A 23,628-nucleotide genomic window follows, 5' to 3' on the forward strand; every position below is an offset into this window, starting at 1 on the left:
CTGAATTAGAATTAATTTGCAAACTGGATACAATTAACTTAGGCTTGAATAGAGACTGGGAGTGGATGTGTCATTACACAAAGTAAAACTATTTCCCCATGTTTATCCCCCCCTCACTGTTCCTCAGACGTTCTTGTCAACTGCTGGAAATGGCCCACCTGGATTATCACTACAAAAGGTGTCATCCCTCGTCCCCCCCCCCCGTCTCCCCCCTTCCCCGGCTCTCCTGCTAGTAATAGCTCACCTTAAGTGATCACTCTGGTTACAGTGTGTATGGTAACACCCATTGTTTCATGTTCTCTATGTATATAAATCTCCCCACTGTATTTTCCACTGAATGCATCCGATGATGTGAGCTGTAGCTCACGAAAGCTTATGCTCAAATAAATTTGTTAGTCTCTAAGGTGCCACAAGTCCTCCTTTTCTTTTTGCTAAATTACACAATTATTGTGCTTGCCAGCCGACCTCCTCTTTGCATTTTTCAACTGGACAGCTCCTCTCTTGCTGTGCTACTTGGTAGCTGGAGAAATCTGTTATTGGACGAACAATTCTCCACCAGCTCTCAGCAACTGGACAGCACCTTCTGCAGCTGGATCTTTGCCAGCAGCTTTTGTCAGCTCTTTGAGTCTGTTTCAGTAGCTGATTGACTGTGTGTGTGGCTGGGTGGCACTCTTAGAAAAATATGCCACATGGTCTACGTTAGAAAAAAACACACTTTTAAATAATCAGCTGAATGCTGAAGAAGAGCAGGGAAGATGCTCAAATGGAGAGTAACCAGCCAGGTTTGTTTGTCTCTCACAGCAGCATTTGGAAATAGCGATGTTATACTGAATCCTGAACGTATGACTTAGTTAAATGGTCTTCTTTCCTAAGCTGTTTCTCCTGTTATACAGTTTCCTCCTTCATTCCTGACATACCTATGTTAAATCTTTACACTATGAATTCGCTATCTTATAGCCTAACATACCATGCTTTTCTATCGTTGCAGCTATCCCTTTGTCTATCTATAGGGGTGCATGGGCTCATGAATTTACTATGCTATTCTCCTCTTCTTCCCTCCCACCTGCCCCCTCACAGAGGAATTCTCTTGCATGTCAGTCCTCTTCATGAGTAAGGATTGCAAAATTTCCCTTGGCATCCTGCCACTGAGCCGGGGGTGGGGTGGGGGGGGAACATGTCCTTCAGAGCATTAGCTCTTACCCTTTTTGGGGGCACCAGCATAACCACATCTGTGGTGAGGTATACAAACCCCACACTGGGCACGAAGGGGTTAAAAGGCAACCCCAACTAGCCCTGCCCCTCTGGACCCGCTGTGCATCCTCCAACTGGAGGCACAGGTTAAAAGGGAGCTGAAAAGCACAGGCAGAGGGTGGAAAGGCTGCAGGAAACCAGACAGAAGGTTGAGACTGAGAGGGCCCAACAAGGCAGAGTCTTCTCCAACCACTATCCTCTTTGAAATCCTGCAGGGCCCTGCTCATCTGTACTCTTTTGGTTGAGTGACTCTCTGTTTGGACTATAGGTGCCACACCCCAAATTGAAGGGACAATGGCAAGTAGCCCAGGAAAGTGAATGTGAACTTGAGTAGGGAAGACCCTGCTGGGGTTGCTTCCTACCTGGCCATGGACTGGGATCCCGCCACCAGACCCTTAAGAGCTGACGCTCAGAGGCAGGTGGAAAGCCAAAGACTCCTGGCTTAAGGTCCAAAACAGGCACTTCTACCACCCTGAGAGAGGAACAATGGGCTGGAAGTCAGGTGCGCTAACCCCTAAGCAGCCCAGCCCTCCAAGCCCCATATTACACCATCTTTTTTTTGTTTTCTCTACCCTCCAGCACCGTCCACCACCACTATGAGTAGGGTCCTACCAAATTCATCGCCGTGAAAAACATGTCACAAGCCGTGAAATCTGGTCTTTTGTGTAACTTTATCCTATACTATACAGATTTCACAGGGGAGACCAGTGTTTCTTTCAGACTGGGGATCCTGACCCTAAAAGTGGTCGGGGGGGGGTCGCAGTATTGCCACCCTTACTTCTACACTGCCTTCAAAGCTGGGTGGCTGGAGAGCGGCAGCTGCTGGCCAGGCACCCAGCTCTGAAAGCAGCTCCCCACCAGCAGCAGTGCAGAAGTAAGGGTGGCAATACCATACCGTGCCACCCTTACTTCTGGGCTGCTGCTGGTGGCAGCTCTGCCTTCAGAGCTGGGCTACCAGCCAGCAGCCACCATCCTCTAGCCGCCCAGTTCTGAAGCAATCCCCCTACTATAACTTTGCATCCACCCACAATCCGGACCCATCAGTTACAACACCGTGAAATTTCAGACTTAAATATCTGAAATCATGACATTTATGATTTTTAAAATCTTATGACCATGAAATTGACCAAAATGTAGCGTGTATTTGGTAGGGCCCTATCAATGAGCCTCAGATAAAGGGCTGAGTTTAAAACTCTAATTTGTATTTACTACGTCATAGCACAGGGAGGAGTAGTAGGAGGAGTTGCTTCAAGTGCCTTAGGATATTTTCAAACATCAACATACAGGCCCCTCATCTTAATTCCTGATCTTTGCTCGGCTGGCTGGTTATTCAGGCTTGCTACTCTTATTTTGCCTGGACAGGGAAGGACCATTAAGAAATGGCTCACAAGTCCCCCTTTTAAAAAATTAGGCTCTTCCCTTTAATTTCTGAAAGATATTCCGGACGCATCGTAGGGTTTGTTACACTTAAATGTTTTGTCGCTTTAACAAGACATAGCTAAAATGGCAAAAAACCCTAGTGTAGATGCGGTTATACCAGTACAAAGGTGTCTCATATCACCAGTATAGCTTATTTGGTTCCCAAATCAAAATAAGCTATATTGGTATAAGGCATCTTTATACTGGCGTAGGACTCTCCCAGTATAACTATGTTGGCAAACATAACCGACCCTACCCAACAGAGTTATGCTGTCAAGTAAAACTTTTTAAATGTAGGTCAGTCCTTAAATGGGTTGGTATGTCTGAGAGAGTTTGGACTTCACAGCAGGAATATTCTGGTTCACCTTCAATCATGAGTGCAGATTTCAGGGTGCTTTGGGGACAGGGCAGTCATAACAAGGAGAAAAATTGCATTGCTCCATGAATTTGCCTGACAAGCGTGTGATCCCATGGCACATATAAATCCCTGCATCTAAAGGAGGCAGTGGAGCCTAATGGAGAAAGTAATACACTTGGATTTAGGAGACCTGGGTTTTTTTTCCCAGCTCTGCTACTGTTGGCCTTCTGGGTGACTTTGGGCAAGTCAATTCCCCTCTCTGTGCCTCAGTTTATCTATCTGCAAAATGATAGAGATTTGTGAAGTACTTTTTCAAGTATTGATTTTTAAAAGGTGGTCATATTTCTGTGTATGTTTTGTGGTTGTTGCAGGGATATATGTCTGTTTAACAGGTACTTCATAGCACTCAATCTGTTACTACGGTGACAAGCATGATACATGAATTTATATAGCATAGAATACAGGCCATCTCAAATTTACTTGGAATTAGGGAGGGGGTTTCTGGGCCATCTTTTGTACTTTTCTCTTTGTTATACTCTTTTGTATAAACTGCTGTTGTATTGTATGGGCAATGCAGCCTATGGGATAGAGCCCTGGACTGGGACTCAGGAGACCTGGGTTAGACCTGCAAGTTACTTTGCCTTTGTGCCTCGGTTTCCCCATCTATAAAATGGAGATCATGATACTACCCTCCTTTTGTAAAGTGCTTTGAGATCTACTGATGAAAAGTGCCCTGTAAGAGCTAGGTATTGTTGTTGTTGGTGTGCATGGCACTTTACAGTCAAGTAAGGAATAACATCGCATAAAAGGGAATGAGGGGAGGGGAAAACAACTCCTTGCTTCCATGATGTGATGCTTCTGCTGTATATACAAGCCAAAAGTAAATAGTTCGGCACTAGTCAGGTTTGAGACAACAGTTAGAATATAGTGTTCACTTCTAGAGAAGTACCAGAAAGATATTCATGAATTTGAGAGAAGAGAGCAGCAACCAAAATCATTACGGGGCTTGAGGGATCGGGGAAAAAAATAAGTAGAACTTAAAGAAACAGTAGCTGTGGAGCATGAGGGAGCATGACATGACTGTTAACAAATACTTGGTGGATGTAATCACCAAGGACGGAGATGAAGTGTTGCAGGTGTCTCAGGCCTAGAATTGGGTGAAAATTTAGGATGAGTATTTAGAAAAACTCTCAAGGGAAATGGAAGAAGCCATACTACTTGGGGCATTTAAAATAGACTGCACAAAGCACTAGAGAATACTGTATGCCCTAAGGTCTAGAAAGCATATGGACTAGATAGTTTAGCAAATCTCTTGTGTCCCTGATTCATGTTGGGTAACTACCTGGCTGTTGCTGTATAAACTGCTGCTAGTCCCATTCTGAGGAAAGCCTTACATGAAAACTGCATTATCTTGTTCTGCAAAGAAAAAAAAAATCAAGATTACATGAAGATTACTTTTTCTAGTCTAACAAATATTATAATTCGTTTTATAAATTGATTTCCACACCATTAAATTCTGATACAGTTGCCTATATTCTTTCTATTGATGAAAGAAATTATCCACAGCAACAGGAGCTGGCATGGAAAATTATACATTATATATTAATTTATAAGAAGCTATTAATGTAAAAATCTCAATGCAATTTACAAATATTAAATCTGAACCAACATGCCTCTGAGGCTAGTAGCATTGTACTCGTTTCACTGATGGATAAATGGAGGTACAGAAAGGGCAGCTAACTTGTCCAAGCTCACATAGCATTTCAGTGAAGAGAGAGCCCAGTCCCCTGATCAATACAGGCACAGCAGATCAAAATAATCCAAGATATTCCTTCCCTGCTCTCTGGGGAAAATGAGAACTAGGCCTACTGTGGGACATGCCTGATTACTTTCTTCATTCTTCACTAAACTTCTCACCTCTCTTTAGAATTTTCTTCAAAGTTCAGACAAAATCTAATATCAGAGCTTCTTAGACACTGTCCAAATTCCTCCTTGTTCTTTTGTCCAGTTTCTAAACTCTTCCTTGGTATAACCATCCTCACTTCTGATCTCACCCTGTGAATCCTTCATTTGTGGCATCACCGTTACTTGGGTTTGAGTATTTGCTAAAACAGACCGTGAAGCATAGAGTGCAAACCTGGATCCAATTCACATTTAATTATTTTGACATCAGTGGGAGTTGTCTCAGGCCTGCAATTATATAGTATTGCCAACACTTGGAGTTTTATCATGACTATCATGATATTTGGTTTTTCTTAATGCTCCCACTTCTGGAGCTGGGTGAATATGTGAAAATCTCAGTTTTAATTTAAAAATAAATAAGTAAATAAAACAGTCAACTTCTAGCCATGCCAGTTGCAAAAGAGAAGCTTGAAGACATGACCCAGAGACACTCTGAAGGCTCAAAATCCAGAAGGCAAATAAAAAGTACCTAATGTTTTGAAATTTCATAATTTTTAAACAAACCTTATGATATTTTGGGGGCTGAGTCATGATTTATGCGTGTTTGGGGTTGACAATACTAGTTACTGCAGCTTTGGTTACTGTGCTAATTGGAAAACCAGTTGGGTATGGATCAAGTCAGACTACAGAAATACAGTGTGTGGTATTCTGCTTGCCAGCCTCCCTTGCCAAGCCCAGAGTCTCATCCTTCCCCACTTCCTGTGCCCATCCAGTAAGGGCCTCCTATATTTCATAGAGCTATAAGTAGGTAAAATGTTGCATTCAAATGTGTGTTAATATTAAGTATATACTTGCAATTGTTTAATTTCAGTAACTTTCACTCTTATAATTTGGTAAATTTGTCATTTATTTGTATTTAAAAACTAATACTGTAGCTATTTCTCTTTAAATTTCTTGTGAATTGGGTAGAAGAAAATTTTAAGATTAATATTGAAGAAAAACTTCCTATCCGTGAGTTAGTTCTTTGTGTAAAATGATATGTATGTAACAGATCTATCACCGGAATAAGTATTTCACAGTGTAGTTGGTTTATAGGTCTTTTAAACATGCTCAGCATTAGGAGGTGCTGGACGTGCTGGCAAAAGCTATCATACTGTACCCAGAACTGCATGCTGGTATGAATTTACTCTGTGCACAAATATCATGGATGGCTACAATGGCCTTGCTCATGAACACTTCACCTTACTTTGAAATACATCCTGTTGTCTTAGAGTCAGGAGAGTGAGTCAGAAGATCAAACTAGTGAGTGATGCAGATGCAACATTAGTGCTCCCACTCTTAGCATCCCTGTAAAGGCAGAACTTTATTCCAATGACAGCAATGCTCATTTACCTTAGAGCTACAGGAAGGCAGCTACTGTTTTGATGAGTAATATATTGAAGCTGTAAGTGCTTGGTATTTTTAGCATAGCAACATAATTTTCAGTCAAAGTTTTATAAAGGTATTCAGGCTGGCTATGGTATTATCACTTGCTGCTTACCCTTGCTACTATCCCTTCCAAACCAATCCTGAGATGATGGATTGGCACATCTTCCACATAATACTTCCTTCTCTATGCCCCTTGAAATGTTGTCTTATTTCTCTTGTTTAATATAAACTGTAAACTATTTGGCCAGGGAATGTATCTTGCTGTGTTTTTTTGAAAGTGCCCCATAAACTAACAGCAATGATATTTTCAAAGGTATTTCTTTATTGAAATGAACATACATTTTCCCAGTGTATTCCTGCTACAGCTAGGAGAGTGTTTATTCATACAAATCTAGGCCCTCTTCTTTCAAATGGAGCCATGCAGGGAGACAATTGTGATTTTGATAGGGCTCCAAGAAGATATAAAGATCTGCCCATACTGATGTGATTGCCTGAGTGGGACCACAAACAGTGTGATACCATGATAACGCTCATCCATTTTATGCCACTGTATCAAGGTAAAGAGCAGAAATTTTAGTCATCTTTTTTTCCAGCCTGTAAACCGGTTAGTCACGTATGACACTCTATGGAACTTCCAAAGTCCATTCATGGGGACAGACTGGAGAGAGAATCCAGAGGAGAGCAACAAAAATTATGAACGGTTTAGAAAATGTGACCTGTAAGGAAAGATTTAAAAACCGTGGTATAATTATTCTTGAGAAAAGAAGACTGAGGAGGGACCTGATAACAGAATTCAAAATATGTTGTTCAAGGCTCTTATAAAGAGAACAGTGACCAATTGTTCTCTGTCCACTGAAGACAGGACAAGAAGTAATCAGCTTAGTATGCAGCAAGGGTGATCTAGATTAGATATTAGGAAAAACATTCTAATTATAAGGATAGTGACTTATTCCTGTAGGTAACTAATAAGGAAGGTTGTGAAATCCCTATCCATGGATGTTTTAAAAAACATGTTGAACAAACACATGTCAGGGATGGTCTGGGTTTACTTGTTCCTACGTCAGTGCAAGGGGCTGGACTAGATGACCTCTCAAGGTCCCTTCCAGCCCTATGTTTCTATGATTCAATGTATCATTGGGACCTTTTTTGATTTCCATTCTTTAAAAGTGATTTCTTAGTAATGTCCAATACAATATAATTCCTTTTTATTGCTTTGACATCACCGGGATGTGACAATATGAGCAAAGTTTGCTGGAAAAGTAATGCTAGCAAAATCAAAACACACATTTAAATTATTTAAGATCAAAATTGAAAAACTTGTTTATGGTTTCTAATCATGCCTCAGCATGGAGCAGTGGCGAAACACAAAACAGAAACACACACAAGATGTTAAATTCTCTCTCCCTATCTTAATACAATCTAAATTCTATTGTATAAATGTACTATTATTCATCTTCCCCTTGAATACTATATCAGAAAGGATATAACAAAAATCAGAAAGGCCTAAGAATGGGCAATGAAAATGATCAGAGACATGGAAAACTTTCTGTCTGAGAAGAGACTAAAAGGACTAAGGCTGGGTAATTTAAAGAGGTGATGTAATAAGGTTAAAAAAAGCAATGTATGTTACAGAGCAGGTCACTTCTGTTATCTCACCATTTGTCATTATTACACCAGATTAAGAGGACACCCAATTAAATTAAGAGTACACTTAAAATTGATGGAAATCATAATTTGTATAAAATATGTTGTGGAACTCACTGCCACAAGAGATCTGCCTGGGACCATGGGAAGGGAGGAGGTAGGACTTGGGGTACATGCATTGGTCTAACAGGAATGTTTCCACATGTTAGGGAGTCTCAAGTAGTGGAGTAACAGAGCAGAGTCAAGTTGATGGAAACCAGTCTCTACAATCTCTTTTCCCTTGAAACTTGCATTATTTTACCTTTATAGCCAGGAAATTGGATGGAGGGTCTAGGATATCCATGGATAGCCCCAAATGTGTGGGCTTTACCTGCTGACACCTGCAGGTTTTAAAGAGTCATACCCCACAGCCATTCTGGAGGAGGGTAGGGAAGAAAGCAAATGGCATTGCCCATTCAGCTGTTGAAATTCAGAATTTCCTTGCCCCTATCTGGGATTCTGACACAGAAGAAATTAATTGCCTCTAATCCTTCTATTATTTTTGCTGTGATGTTAATTGGTAGATGAAGGTAGCTAGAGCACTAATCTTTTCTATCGTTTTGCCTTTAGGGGACAGAATATGGCTGTCCAAAAAAATCTTCAAATCACTTGTGGCAAATATGTTGTGTATTATAAATAAATCATTTCTGAAGGAACAAAAGTGCTACATTTTCTTTCACTTTAGAATCAGATATTGCTAAAATAAAGTGGCTGATCTTCAAAGACTATTGTGGGTGATGTCAGGGAAAATAAAGAACTTATTCCCCTTATTTACAAAGCTGATTTTAGATTACTAATAATTGGTATTAAATTCTGGAGCTCCCTTTCAAGGACTTGTTTAAAAATACATTTTTATAAATGAGGATGAGGTTTTTCTTTGCCTTGGATTCAAAGTGTTTTTCTCTCTCAAAAGTGGCAGTAAAACCTTTGGTTTACAAAATTTTGCTCTACCATTGTTCTATTTTGTATTATCTTCATTTTAGTTTCATCCCTTTCTAACAATAGATCAATTGTCCCTACTATAAAATGAAGGTAATTTATTTTCCAGCAGAGATTGCAGTCAGAAGTTTCCACATTTTAACAGGTACTGATTGATACTAATTCTGCCTCTGTCCTCTTACTCTGAACAAATATATTAGCCTGCACTATACAGTGTGTGTATATGGCTTCCATGAAAAATCCATGCCTAGATTTGGCAGTGCCTAATTCTCTCCCACCTTTGACTGTTCTCATATCCCAGCAGAAGCTAAATGCAAACCTCTTTTCTCTCTCCAATCTTCCATATTAATCCTGACACTTGGATTATATTTCCTTCCAACCAGTGTCACACTATATTCAACCATCAAATAGAGGCAGAACACTAAACCTTTGCATGACAGCATCCCACACAAATAAGGATTTAGATATGTTCTTCAGGCTTCAGTTACTGTCTCTAGCAAATGGAGGACCTATATAGCAGATAAATAGCTAGAAGGAGAGGGCCTACAATCCCTTTAATACATGTGTGCAAACTGCAGTTGCAGCTTGCATGAGACACAGGCAACCACGGGCCTTTCATCCCATGTGCTCTGAGATCCCACCACCAGGGAGCACAGCTGACCTTGTCAAGGGGCTCAAGGCCAAATTGTGTTGGCAGACTACAACAAAAGGATTAGCAGGATTGGTCTTTCTTCAGAGAGTGCCTCCAAGGTAAGTGGGATGGACTCTCTGGCCATGCTAAAGCGCTTTGAACTGGTGTATGTATTCTTTCTCACCCTGACCAGAGTCCATCCAAAGATTGTCAAGTCAATGAAAACATTGATTCTGGAGTGCCTGAGGAGGCCCATGGTAGCTTGAGTTAGTGAACAGGCCTATGGACAGTCCAATGTGACTATCAGGGATAGAATGTTCTAATTTAAGATATGAGCTTTCAGGCTTAGGGCTGGAACTCATGAGCCTGAAGAAGAGCAGCATGTCAGATATTTACTGTGCTGCAATCTAGAAAACTAAATGGAGTACTCACGAGGGTACTCAGGAATTTGAAAAGCATTCTCTGCTTAGTGTGATAAGATGAAGATAGACCCACTCACAGCTGCAGTCCCTGCCATCTTCAGGATGGATCGTACATGGGTCTGAGCATCTGCTGCATAAAGTACAATCCACAGTAATGGTGTGTTTAGAGGTACCACAGATGGCCATCTCCATAGGTGGCCACCCACATATTTCCTGAAGCCATGGACAACATGTGATCACTAAAGTAACCCCTGTTTAGGATTTGAATACTGAATACTCTCGCATGTTGTATCAACCAGGGAAGGTACTAACAAGCTTCAACAGGACTTTATTTTCAAAGTGGAAACCTCTTTACCAAGCTGCTGCTGCACCCTCTGTAGCTTTCTCCCAGCCTCTCAACTCCTGCCCCCTCCTTCCTGTGTCCTGTTCTTTCAGACTCCCAACAGCCAGTGTTCCCAATTCTAATAATTACAAGCAACATCTAAACACCACACACAGTTTCCCCTTTCACCTGATGAGGAGGATTTTGCTATGGTTATTGTCATTAAAGGTTCCATTGTTCAGGGCAGTGCTGTCTTGCAGGGAAATTTACACGACTTTCTCCAGGATGAGGTTGTGCTCAGAACCCTACAAAATTCAAACCAAAAATAACATTTGCTAACTATCGGAATCAGGAAATTGCCTTTCCTGCTTTTTACCTGAACCATAATCCACTGAAAGCAGAATAAGCGTTGTTGCCTGGTCATCCACAAAGGACCGTGGGTTATACTGGAAAGAGAGGCAGAATTTAGAGGCTTGAAGAAACAGTTTGTTCTGCACATGGGACCAAGCAAAAGCCAAACAGCATTCCAATTGACCGCCTCTGAGTGCATTAAATAACTGACAAGTGGAAAAGTGGTACCAAAGCCATTTTTAAGGCACACTGAATTTGATGAATGGGATCATCATGGGCAGAAAGAGAGGAAAAGTCTTTGCTAGAGACTTGTAAGGCAGCCAGCTGGATGTTGAGCACATTTCCTCCAAGCAATGCAGAGTTGATGTACGAGCCTTGGTTTTTTAGCAGAGATGTATTGCAGGTAGTTATCAGTGCCTCCTGAACTCATGTGCTTTAACTGCTTTGAGAGGTCCCAAATGACTGGTCTGGTATGGAAGGTTGAAAAGAGAGAGGAAAATTTTCCTATTAGATTTGTTTCCTTTGAGATCTTCAATGCCACTCCAATTTCTGTCCCTGTGTAAATTGACAACTCTGTTTACATCATTTTTTCTTAGGAATGTTCATGGCATTATTAAAGTCTATTAGCAAAAATCTTTGAGACCAGTCTTTGAGTACTGCTTTCATAATATTCAACTGAATGCTGAGAAACAATTAGACTATTGTGGAAAGAATTAAGTCATCAAAAAACTTAGTGTCTTGTTTTCATCTGCTGTTTCAGAGGAACTATCGCTCAAATGTCTGGATGGATACCAAAGATCTTGAAGAAAGTAAAATTTCCCTACCTGAATTTTCACTTTTGAAAGCATAAACCCAATGAATTTGCCTCAGTTACATGAACTGAGACACTTGTATATCAACCAAGATAATCTGTAGCAGCTATTGAAAAAAGAAAAAAAAGGTAACATTGGTTTTTATTTAATTTGGAAGAAAGGATTTTAAATGTGAGCATAAAAATGAGCACACACAGTGCTCTCAGCTGTATAAACAGTTGAGATAAATTAGTCTCTTAGCAGGTAGCTGTTGTAATTGCCACTAACTGTAATAATTTGATTGTACTTTTCACCCCATAAATTTCCAAAGTGATACATATAGGTTGAAAAATATACAAGAAGTTTTACTCTCTCCCGAAGTGCAGCTACCTCAGATATGGAATGCAGCAGCTGTTTAATAGTGAACAGCAACACTACACCACAGTGTAGGACTGGAAGTGATGAAGAATAATACATCCAATTGAAACTGTAGGAAGAACATAGCTATATTCTGTCTTCCTCCCCCATAGGAATTTGAGCAGCATACTGGTGGATGCTATGCTTGCAGTTATAAACTGGGCACAATAACCTAGATTTTTTCCTTTGTTTTCCTTGGTCCACAGACTGGTATCTGACAGCAGGAATCTTGGATGGGATTTTTAAAGGAACTGAAGGGAGTTAGATACCTCTGAAAATCCCAGACTACATATTATGTATCTTTTTTTAAATGTATATGCTGAAGCTATAGGAAGAAGCATTTTGAGTTAAGACCAGTGATGTGTTTCCAATTGATTCTTTTCAAATAGCCTTCTTTACTATTAGTTTCTGTATACTTGCTTCCTTCCCTCTCTACCCTTCATATGTTGCTTACCTTCTTAGGCCCCATTTGAGATTGACTTGTATTTCTGCAGATTTTGAAATCAATGGGGGCTCCACGCAGATGCAGTTGTATTCCCATATACACTAAATTGCAGGATTGGAGCCTTAGATTGTAAGCGCTTCAGGGTACGGACTGTGACCTTTTTATGTGCCTTTTGACTGGGGCTTCTGGTGCTACTGCTATATGGGGAGGTGGGTGACACATTAGCAATTTGTCAGAAGCTTGAGAGTTTGACCAACTTGCTATGTAAGTTTTCGTAGTTTAAAAATATTAAATGTGCACAAGTCTAAATTCCTTGAGAGTTAAAAGGACACTTGGGAACTTAATTTATAGTAATTTACTCATTTGCTAAAAAAGTCTAGCTTCTGACATAGCACTTTTAAATAGTATGTCCTGAATGTTTAAAAATTATGTATTTTATCATGTTTCTCTTCTCCCCCCTCGTGCCCCCCCCCCTCCTCTGTTTATGCTTGTTTGGAAAGGTCTTTTCAACTAGAGAGAAACTGATCATGCATGGGGAACAGTGAAGGTGACTACACAAAAAGCTGTCCAGCGTACCAAGGTGCTACTTGTAACTAAAGTGGTTGCAAAAATTTCAAACAGAAATGAGTCTTCTAGTTGATGGCATCTCTTTAACACTGTCCTCTGTGGCTGCAATCTGTGGGAGAGTAGTATAATACTAACTATTGCTAATGGAGATTATCATTCATCCTGAGTGAATCAAGAACTGCAGGTTTTTGAGCAGAACATTATGGATTCTATTCCCGCTGCAGACAGACAATCTCATGAAACCAGGGTTAGATTTTAGGATGTAGTAAAGTACTGTAGACTGAATAGGCCATGGGAGCAATGAATTCCTGTGGTTTTTAATCCCAGATTTGCCTCTGGCCCTTAGTTCAGCCTTGCTTTGTCACTTGAAGCGGAACTGTCCCCTGAGTTTAGGAAATGTCCTGCAAAATTTGGGATGGGTGACAACCCCACACCAGACTTGCTTTGTGACCAGTAGTAAGTCCCTTAACCACTCTGTACACCAGTTTTCCCCATCTATGGAAAAGGGGTAGCAGTGAAATTCGTTAATGTGTATAAAGAGCTATAACCATTGTGTGAACATTATATTGAGGGTGAGCAGAGGTGCAGGGAGACACGTGCTGAAGGGAGATGTGCAGCGCATTGAGGTACGGCAAAGACTTGTGGTGTTTGGGGAGCCTGGAAGGGGTATATGTCACAGTATGATGAGGGTATGAGACCTACGTTATAGTACGTGGAGGGGTTATTGGGGTGAGCATTTTGATGGCTATGGTTGGGGGTGCTGTGACTGAGGCGCTGACTTGCTTTTTATCTCTGAGGAACTGATTTGGGCCTGCCTTTCTAACTCTGAAACATGTTACAGCAGTGTTATACAGTGGAATCTTATAACTTTAACAATCTTGCCACACATATGTTACCAAGACAATAATGTTCAGCAGATTATGAGTTTTCAAAAGATGCCTCACAAGGCATACTTTGTACAAAATGCATCAGAGTTTTGTAAAAAGGCTGAACATAGGGGTACATTCTGATCACAGGAGCATAGTGCACATAGCAGTACGGTGTACAATGCATCGTGTGGCAAGGGATGCAGTGGGGAGGAGTGAAGGGGCGCATGTCCACAGTGCAAAGCATAGGTGTAAGGTGCACACTGTGGTGGTGGGGATGTGGCAGGCCACATCGAACAGCAAGGCAAAAGGTGCACACCATGCATGGGGGTCATGGTGGGGTGTGGTGCACATTGTGCTACTGGGCTCCAGGGATGTGACAGATGACATGGGTGCCAGGCGCACACTGTGCAGGGGGGCGTAGGGGGATGTGTCAGAGAGCATGACATAGCAGGGTGCGAGGGTCACACTACATGGGGCATAGGGCAGGGTGCCAGGTGCACACTGTGCAGGGAGGCGTAGGGGGACGTGGCAGAGGGCACGGCACAGCGCGGTGCCAGGGACACACTACATGGGGCATAGGGCGGGGTGCCAGGCGCACACTGTGCAGGGGGGCGTAGGGGGACGTGGCAGGGGGGACGTGGCAGAGGGCACGGCACAGCGCGGTGCCAGGGACACACTACATGGGGCATAGGGCGGGGTGCCAGGCGCACACTGTGCAGGGGGGCGTAGGGGGACGTGGCAGAGGACACGGCACAGCGCGGTGCCAGGGACACACTGCATGGGGCATAGGGCGGGGTGCCAGGTGCAAACTGTGCTGGGGGGCGCTTCGCACAGCGGGAAACAAGCTGCACGTTGCCCTCTGCCGCGCGGCATGTGGGGGTGTGGCGGGAGCACGTGGAGGCGGAGCGCAGCCTCGGTCCCTGCTACGCGCGGTCCCGCCCAGCAGGCTCAGCCCCGACGCAGAAAGGGCGGGACTGCTACAGCTGCCCCGCCCCCTGGACTCGAGCAGAGGGAAAGCCGCGACCGGATCTCGCGAGAGTTGTCCGGTAGCCCCGCGAGATCTCACCGCCTCCCTCCCACGTCATGTTTTCTCTTTGACAAGCTGCCGCCGCTGCGGGAAGAACGCGGCTCTGGGCCGGGACTCGCCACCCCCGGAGCCCGACCAGCTGCCGCTCCGCCTGGACCCCGGTAACTGGCTCCCTCCGCCCCGAATGCGAGCGGTGCGCGTCCCCGGCCTCGGCGCGTCCCCAGCCGGCAGTAGCGGGGTCGGGAGGGCCGAACCCGGCGAGGTGGGCTGGGAGGGTCGGGCTCCTCAGCGCCGCTTCCGCAGTAGGGTTCAAAGCCCAACTGACTGCCGCCCCCTGGTCCGGCGGGGGCGGGGGCTGCGCCCCCATGGCGCTGTGGGGGGCGGGAGCTGAGCCCCCTTTGGTCAGGGCAAGGCAGGGCAGAAGGGTTAAGCTGTGTGTGGGGCGGAGTGAAGGGCAGAAAATGAAGCGAAGCCAGATATTCCCCCTTCCGCTCCCCAGTTCCTGGGCCTTAGGGAGGGAAGTTTCCCTTCAGGACTGGAGGTCTCGTCAAGTCTCTTCTTTTAGACCGTATTAAATATAAGGTACTTTTTTGCTGTATGTTGGAATGAGCTCCACAAGTCCTCTAAGTCTGTGCTCATCTCATGGTAACTATGAAATGATTGTAGCATGTGCAATGTATGTAATTCTGTGTTCTGGGCTGTTCTGGCTGTTGTCATAAAATGAAGGCAGAAATTAATCGTGCAGACTTTTGTTAATGACATGTACGACCTTAAGTGTTGTACACATCTCCTGACCTGTTGTCTGAGTTGTGCAGCACCCTGTGGCTTGTTGGCTGGCTTCCAACTGCAATAGAGAGAAAGTATTCTCATACTTTTATTTCCAAATTATTTTTTTCATGACCTTAGTTGAATGGTGCCATAATGGCTCATTTTGGCCTGCTTGCAGCTTTTTCTGTGTTCTCTAAATAGACTGCTTTTGGGGTGTGTTCTAGACATATTTGTCCTCATCTTGCACCCCACTTAGCGGGGAGCAGGGTGTTGAGGTATAGAGCCTCCTTATCCTTGTTTGACCTGTTCTTTCCTGTGTTGATAATAACATACCTGAGCAGGTTGTCTTTTTCTGGGCTGCGTAACTCATGAGTAGGGATATGATTTTGTCTCATAAATTTTGGTGAAATTTCATAGTAGAGGTGCAGGGGAAAAAAATCAAGGAAAGGGTGGAGATTGGAGGGTAGGAGAGAAGGACACTCCCACAGGCAGCTCCTGTATTGCAAGGCTGGGTCAGGTTTCCCCCCTCTGGATGTCCCAGTTGGTTGCAGTGTTTATCCTTGAATCCAGTAGCTGTGGAGGTTACCAATCAATAGCAAGGGCTACTCAGTGCCTGGGAACTTGCCCAGTGTAACCTCTGGTCACGACTGCCTCTTGTGATTGACCTTCTTATCAAGCCAGTTTAAATGCCTCTATGTGGCTATAGTAATATTCCCTGTTAGAAGGTGGGAAATGATTTACTATATTTACAAAGAGCCTACTGTGCATGAGGGTTTTTTTTTTTAATACTAGTGATAAGATACATTGTCTGTGAAGATCTTTCATCCTGAAGGATCTCAGTTCTTTAGGACTCTCTCTATATCATGGAAGCTAGTGTATAAACATAGTTGTAGTATGAAATATTTGAGGCTGGAAATGCAAAAGTTAAGGTTCACAGTAACCTTAACTTGTCTACATTGTACAAACAATACCTAATCTATCTCTCAAATACACTTGTTCCACACTGAAGTGAATAGGAATAGTGCATATAGGAGGACAGAACTGGAACCCACTGGATCTTAAAGTACAATTAATTACTATTCTAAAATACTGTTTTGGTGTAATGTAGGTGAGTAATGATTGCTATAAAATCTTATTTTTACTTCCTGACTCTGGAGCTGTTTAAAAGTGTGACTGACATTAGCTTATATTTCCATGCATTTTGGTTTTTAGAAGGAGGAAGGAGACTATCTACTGTTTTCTCTGCATACTGCCATAGTTGGACTACACAGCTGTAGAACCCCACAATGAAACGGGCACAAAAGCATACAGTTCTAAACTTAGTAGCAGTTTCATGCTGCATATGAATATTAGTTTGTCAGCCAATTATAATTGTTAAAAAATTATCACTCTTATGTAACTTAACATTCCAAAAAAACTCTTACCTTTGGGATAATGGATGAAAAGTTTCAGCAAAAAAGAACCTTTTTTTGTTAGAAAACTCTCAACAGGATTTGAAAATTGATAACTCTACTTGCTCCAGGCTGATAAAAGATAAGGGGGTGGGAGGAAGCAGTGAATTGTAGTGTGTCTGATTTGATTAAAAGACCAGTTCCCCTGCCTCCAGCGACTGGATAGAGCAAGGGTAATACAATTCTTACACGGTTTTGTCCTGGGACCCTGCTTAGGGGCTTCATCTTTTGTGTTGGCTTCTGGTTAGTATGTGTCTGATAAACTTAAAGCCCTTTCTAGCTGTTGGCAGGGAACCCCTTGCTTCGCTTTGCCCAGACTTGAGGGGTGTGTGTGTATGTATGGCAGGTGTCTCTGCTGCTCAACTCTTCTCCTTTTCTTCTTGCTGTTACCTTTGGATTTCTGCTACTCCTTTCTGAGTTTCAGTTCTTTGGGTAGCTCCACTACTTTTAGCTTTTCTCAAAAGCAGCAGATTATTTTGAGCTCACTTCCTCCAGTTTTATGTGGGCAGATGGGTGTTTTCAAGCCTTGATTATGAGCAGGTGAAAACAAGAGATTGGGTGGGGTGGAGTTTAATATATTAATGATTTGTAAAAGAGGAGTGAACTTGAAGACCAAGTTGTTTAGGTTAGTCAAGACTAAAGAACTCCAGAGGGACCTAGAAAACTTAGGTGATGGGCCTTGTGAAGACAGATGAAATCTTACATTGGTAAGTGGAAGGAATATCTTGAATCAGGATGTCAGTAATTCACCCAACATGTACTGGTCTGTGGACTAAACCTACTAGCCGCTGTGAAAAATACTTGGCATTATGCCTTAAGGGTACACCCCCTGCAATTTAAACAAATAAAAAACTCTGTGTAAGCCTGAAAACTTGTCTTTCTTACCAACAGAAGTTGGTCCAATAAAAGATATTACCTCACCCATCTTGTCTCTCTAATATGATCAATACGGCTACAACAGTACTGCATACAAATAAAACAATTGTATATTATCGCTAGGGCTGTCAAGCGATTTAAAAAATTAATCACAATTAATTGTGCAATTAATCGCACTGTAAAACAATAATAGAATACCATTTATTTAAATATTTGTGGATGTTTTCTACATTTTCAAATATATTGATTTCAGTTACAACACAGAATACAAAGTGTACAGTGCTTGCTTTATATTTTTTGATTACATGTATTTGCACTGTAGAAAAAACAAAAGTAATATTATTTTTCAGTTAACCTAATACAAGTACTGTAGTGCAATCTCTTTATGATAAAAAGTTGAAATTACAAATATAGAATTATGTACCAAAAAAATAACTGCACTCAAAAACAAAACAATGTAAAACTTTAGAGCCTACAAGTCCACTCAGTCCTACTTCTTCTTCAGCCAATTGCTCAGACAAACAAGTTTGTTAACATTTGCAGGAGTAAATGTTGCCCATCTCTTGTTTACAATAGTCACCCGAAAGCGAGAACAGGCATTTGCATGGCACTGTAGTAGCTGGCATTGTAAGATATTTACATGCCAGATTGCTAAAGATTCATATGTCCCTTCATACTTCAGCCATCATTCCAGGGGACATGCATCCATGCTGATGATGGGTTCTGCTCAATAACGATTCAGAGCAGTGCGGACTAGCACATGTCCATTTTCATTATCTGAGTCAGATGCCACCAGCAGAAGGTTGAGTTTCTTTTCTGATGGTTCAGATTCTGTAGTTTCCGCATCAGAGTGTTGCTCTTTTAAGACTTCTGAAAGTATGCACCACACCTTGTCCCTCTCAGATTTTGGAAGGCACTTCAGATTCTTAAACCTTGGGTCAAGTGCTGTAGCTATCTTTAGAAATCTCACATTGGTACCTTCTTTGTGTTTTGTCAAATCTGCAGTGAAAGTGTTCTTAAAATAAACAACATGTGCTTGGTCATCATCCACGACTGCTATAACATTAAACACATGGCAGAATGCAGGTAAAACAGAGCAAGGGACATACAATTCTCCCCCAAGGAGTTCAGTCACAAATTTAATGCGTGCTTTCTTTTTTTAAAGAGCGCCATCAGCATGGAAGCATGTCCTCTGGAATGGTGGCTGAAGCATAAAGGGGCATATGAATGTTTGGCATAACTGACACGTAAATACCTTGCAATGCCGGCTACAAAAGTGCCATGTAAGTGCCTGTTCTCACTTTCTGGTGACACTGTAAATAAGAAGAGGGCAGCATTATCTCCTGTAAATGTAAACAAATTTGTTTGTTTTAGCGATTGGCTGAATAAAAAGTAGGACTGAGTGAACTTTGTTTTGTGTTTGAGTGCAGTTATGTAACAAAAAAAATCTACATTTGTAAGTTGCACTTTCACGACAGAGATTGCACTACAGTACTTGTATGAGGTGAATTAAAAAGTACTGTTTTATCATTTTTACAGTGCAAGATCTGTCATAAAAATAATATACACTTTGATTTGAATTACAACACAGAATACTATATATATATATATATATATATATATATGAAAATGTAGAAAAACATCCGAAATATTTAATTTCATTTGGTATTGTTTAACTGTGATTAAAACCATGATTGATTTTTTTGAGTTAATCGCGAGAGTTGTCTGCAATCAATCGACAGCCCTAATTATCACATATTCAGTTATAACATTATCAACTCTGTCTCCTCTTTGTATCTTTCTTCTTCTCCCCCATAATTTCTCCGCTGTACTAATGTTTTCTAACATTTTGGAATCAATTGCTCCCTCATTTGCCCATCCAGTTGCCCCTCCAGACTCCCATTACCCCACATTTTACCAGACATCTAATATAGAACTAAAATGATTAGGTAATAAGAAAAATGTTGAGGGGAATGCCTGGGAAAGAAGCCAGATGCCCAGCAACTGGGAGCAGGTAGGAATCTACTAGGGCAGTGGTTCTCAACGAGGTTACAGGTACCCCTGGAGATACGCAGAGATCTTTCATGGGGTACATCAGATCATCTAGATATTTGCGTAATTTTACAACAGGCTAAATAAAAAGCACTAGCGAAGTCAGTACAAACTAAAATTTCATAGAGACAATGACTTGTTTATACTGCTCTATATACCATACACTGAAATGTAAGTAAGATATTTATATTCCAATTGATTTATTTTATAATCTGGTAAAAATGAGAAAGTAAGCAATTTTTTTCAGTAATAGTGTGCTTTGACACTTCTGTATTTTTATTTGTGATTTTGTAAGTAAGTTTTAAATTAGGTGTAACTTAGGGTATGCAAGACAAATAAGACTTCTGAAAGGGGTACAGTAGTCTGGAAAGGTTGAGAGACACTGTACTAGGGTGCTGTCCCTAGACTATAAATGGTGCTCCTATCACTTGCATCAGCCTTTAGGTCGGTTTTCAAACTTTTTGAGCTGAGCCCCCTCTTTGAGTTATGCCCCCCAACCTAGACCAAAAAAAGACAAGTGCAAAAATATGCTTGATAGCCCATTTATAAACCTAACAGAGACCTTGACATAACTTTAATTGAATTATGTACACTTGTAAATTTTAAATACACAGATACCAGGGTGGATAAAAATTAATTTTTTTTAAAACAAAAAAAAATCAGACTTTTTTATAGGTTTCTTCCTCAAAAAGCATTTATCTAAAGATCATTTTAATTACGATACATTATAGCTTAAAGATATCTCATCATGGAATAGGGATTATAAATTCTAATTCTATTGTATGAGACAATATATTCATGTAATGTTTAAGAAAAGTTTTGTAAATGAGTTCCAATAGTTCATGGATTAGAGACCCAATTTTATGGAGTTCCAGGGTCTTCTGTATAGATTATTTAGGTTAATTGTTCTACCCAATGGGACTCAGTGCTCAGTCTAGAAGATACCATCAGAGATGCTTAGTTTTGCAGTTCTCAAACTGTGGATTTGTGTCTCCAGAGATAACATGCTTGTTAACAGCAAAAATGTTTTTAAATAAAATAACATAGAGAGGTGAGAAATAACAGACCTCAACCCTAATGTCCCTCTGCAAATTTGTGTACACAGATTCAATCCCAGACCTCTCTCTAAAAGTGCAAAGCTTCAAAAATTCAATGACTAAAAGATTTTGTTGGGGGTGGAATAGATAAATGTGAGACGTGACAGGCAGTAGAAACAAAAGTGAAACTGTTTGAGCAGCACATTCCAGAAGTCCTGAGGTCTTTCTGAGTGTAGCCTTCATTGATTTGAGATCTACCATACTATTCTCTCACTAGAAGGTAAAACCTATAATGGCAGCAGGCCATAAAAGAGACCCAGTTTGGGAATATTTTAATGAAGTTCCTCTACCTGCGGGTAAGACAGGCATGCGTGAAAAATGCAAACAGTGCAACAAAGAAATACAAGGCTTGGTTGCCCAAATGAAACAACATCACGAGAAGTGTTTCTTCTCAGGAGGAAGCTGCGCTGAAGATGATGAAAGAAACATGTCTGAACATGCAGGATCTTCAGGTTGGTAAACATTTTTATTTCATACTTTCTTAAGGCCTGCCTGTCTTCCTTTCTGGACTATTCTTGAATTCTCATGTTTGAGCAAAAAATATAGTTGTTACTCAATGGTACTGTGGCGGGTTTGGTCACAGAGACCCCCTTGGGACTGTCATCTGACATGCTGAAACTACCTCTGAGCCTGTTTTCCCTGCCAGCTGGTGACTCCAGAACCCTGTCTTGTTGAGCCAGACATGCTATTCCACTGCAACACAGACCCAGGGTCTGAACCACGCCCCCAAACCTGCAGACTTTAACCAAAACTGCTCAGCAGGTTTCCTGTCTCCAGCACCCAGATACCCAACTCCCAATGGGATCCAAACCCCAAATAAATCTGTTTTACTCTGTATAAAGCTTATATAGGGTAAACTCATAAATTGTCCGCCCTCTATAACACTGATAGAGGGAGATGCACAGCTGTTTTCTCCCCCAGATATTAATCACTTACTCTGGGTTAATTAATAAACAAAAGTGATCTTATTAAGTATAAAAAGTATGATTTAAGTGGTTTTAGTAATAACACAGAACAAAGTAAGTTACCAAGCAAAATAAAACAAAACATGCAAGTCTAAGCCTAATACATTAAGAAACTGAATACAGGTAAATCTCAATCTTAGAGATGTTCAAATAAGCTTCTCTGACAGACTAGACACCTTTCTAGTCTGGGCACAATTCTTTCCCCTGGTACAGTTCTTGTTAGTTCCAGCTCAGGTGGTAACTAGGGGATTTCTCATGACTGGCAATCTTCTTTGTTCTGTTCCACCCCCTCTTACAGCTTTGGCCCAAGGCGGGAATCTTTTGTCTCTCTGCATCCCCACCCCTCCTTCTAAATGGAAAAACACCAGGTTTAAAATGGATTTCAGTACCAGGTGACATGGTCGCACGTTCTGTTAGACCCCAAGCTGCCATTCTTTCTGGCCTTACTCACATAAACACAGGAAGGCTTACAAGTAAACTGAGCCATTTACAACCAGTTGTCCTGGTTAATGGGAACCATCATTAATGGCCCACACTTAGAATAGTTACATTAGGACTTTAGAGTAATACATCATATTTCCAGCTTCACATACAAGAATGATACATTCATACAAATAGGATGAACACACTCAGTAAACTATAAGCTTTGTATGATACCTTACAAGAGACCTTTTGCATGAAGCATATTCCAGTTACATTATATTCACACTCATTAGCATATTTTCATAAAACATGTAGTGCAACATCACAGGTACTATCATTTTAGATCCAGTTGAGATAAAAAAATAAATATCTGAAATAGGCAGATCTTCCTTTTACAATTTCACCTTTAAAGTAGTACTGAGTATCAGTGAATGCAATGAGGCATACTAAATGCGCAGTATGGTAATAATAATTAAATAACTGGATTGATTTACTTTGTTTAGGAGAATCCATCCTCAACATACAGGATTCTGAAGACTATCCACCTTCAAGATCACCATCATTTTCTAAAGTTTGAGTTATCTGCCAATGATAGTGTTTCAGTCACATCATATATGTCACATAGCCACAGTATATCACCTGCAGAAAAAAGAAAAAAAAATCTCCATCATCCAGAAACAATCATAGATAAGTTTGTGATAAGAACCAGCAGATTACAAAAAGAGGTAATTGATGAAAAAATTGCCTGGTTTGTTTGTGCAACAAACTCTCCTTTCCGTATGATTGAGAACCCACACTTAATTAACATGGTTCAGTCATTAAGACCAGGATGCAGTCCACCCAACAGAGCAGATGTCGCAGGCAAATTGCTGGATAAAGTGTATGAAAGAGCAATTGAGCAGTGTGCCAAAGGTCTAGAAAAATTGTTAACCTGAGTCTTGATGGGTGGAGCAATGACCACAATGATCCTCTTGTGTGTGCTTGTGTGACAACAGAAGAAGGGAATGTCTTCCTTACAGAAACAATTGATACATCAGGAATGCGCACACACAGCAGAATATTTACAAGAAGTAGCAGTAAAAGCTATAACAAACTTTGAAAAAAAATTCAAATGTCTAGTACGCAGCTTGGTCACAGAGAATACTGCAAATGTATCCAAGATGAGAAGAAATTA

At 41.3% G+C, this 23,628-nt stretch overlaps 1 protein-coding gene across 7 annotated transcripts in view; it reads left to right on the top strand.

Annotated features, from left to right (window-relative positions):
* The first annotated feature begins 14,864 nt into the window (after nucleotides 1-14,864).
* HERC1 (HECT and RLD domain containing E3 ubiquitin protein ligase family member 1) overlaps nucleotides 14,865-23,628 on the top strand; it is a 215,851-nt gene continuing 207,087 nt past the window's right edge. For all 7 annotated transcript variants that reach the window (XM_048867260.2, XM_048867261.2, XM_048867267.2 and 4 more), the window contains exon 1: nucleotides 14,865-14,983. The gene's annotated coding sequence lies outside the window, so the exon portion shown is untranslated. The remainder of the gene's footprint in view (nucleotides 14,984-23,628) is intronic.

Source organism: Caretta caretta, chromosome 10, assembly GCF_965140235.1.
Source record: "Caretta caretta isolate rCarCar2 chromosome 10, rCarCar1.hap1, whole genome shotgun sequence".
Taxonomy (NCBI): Eukaryota; Metazoa; Chordata; order Testudines; family Cheloniidae; genus Caretta; species Caretta caretta.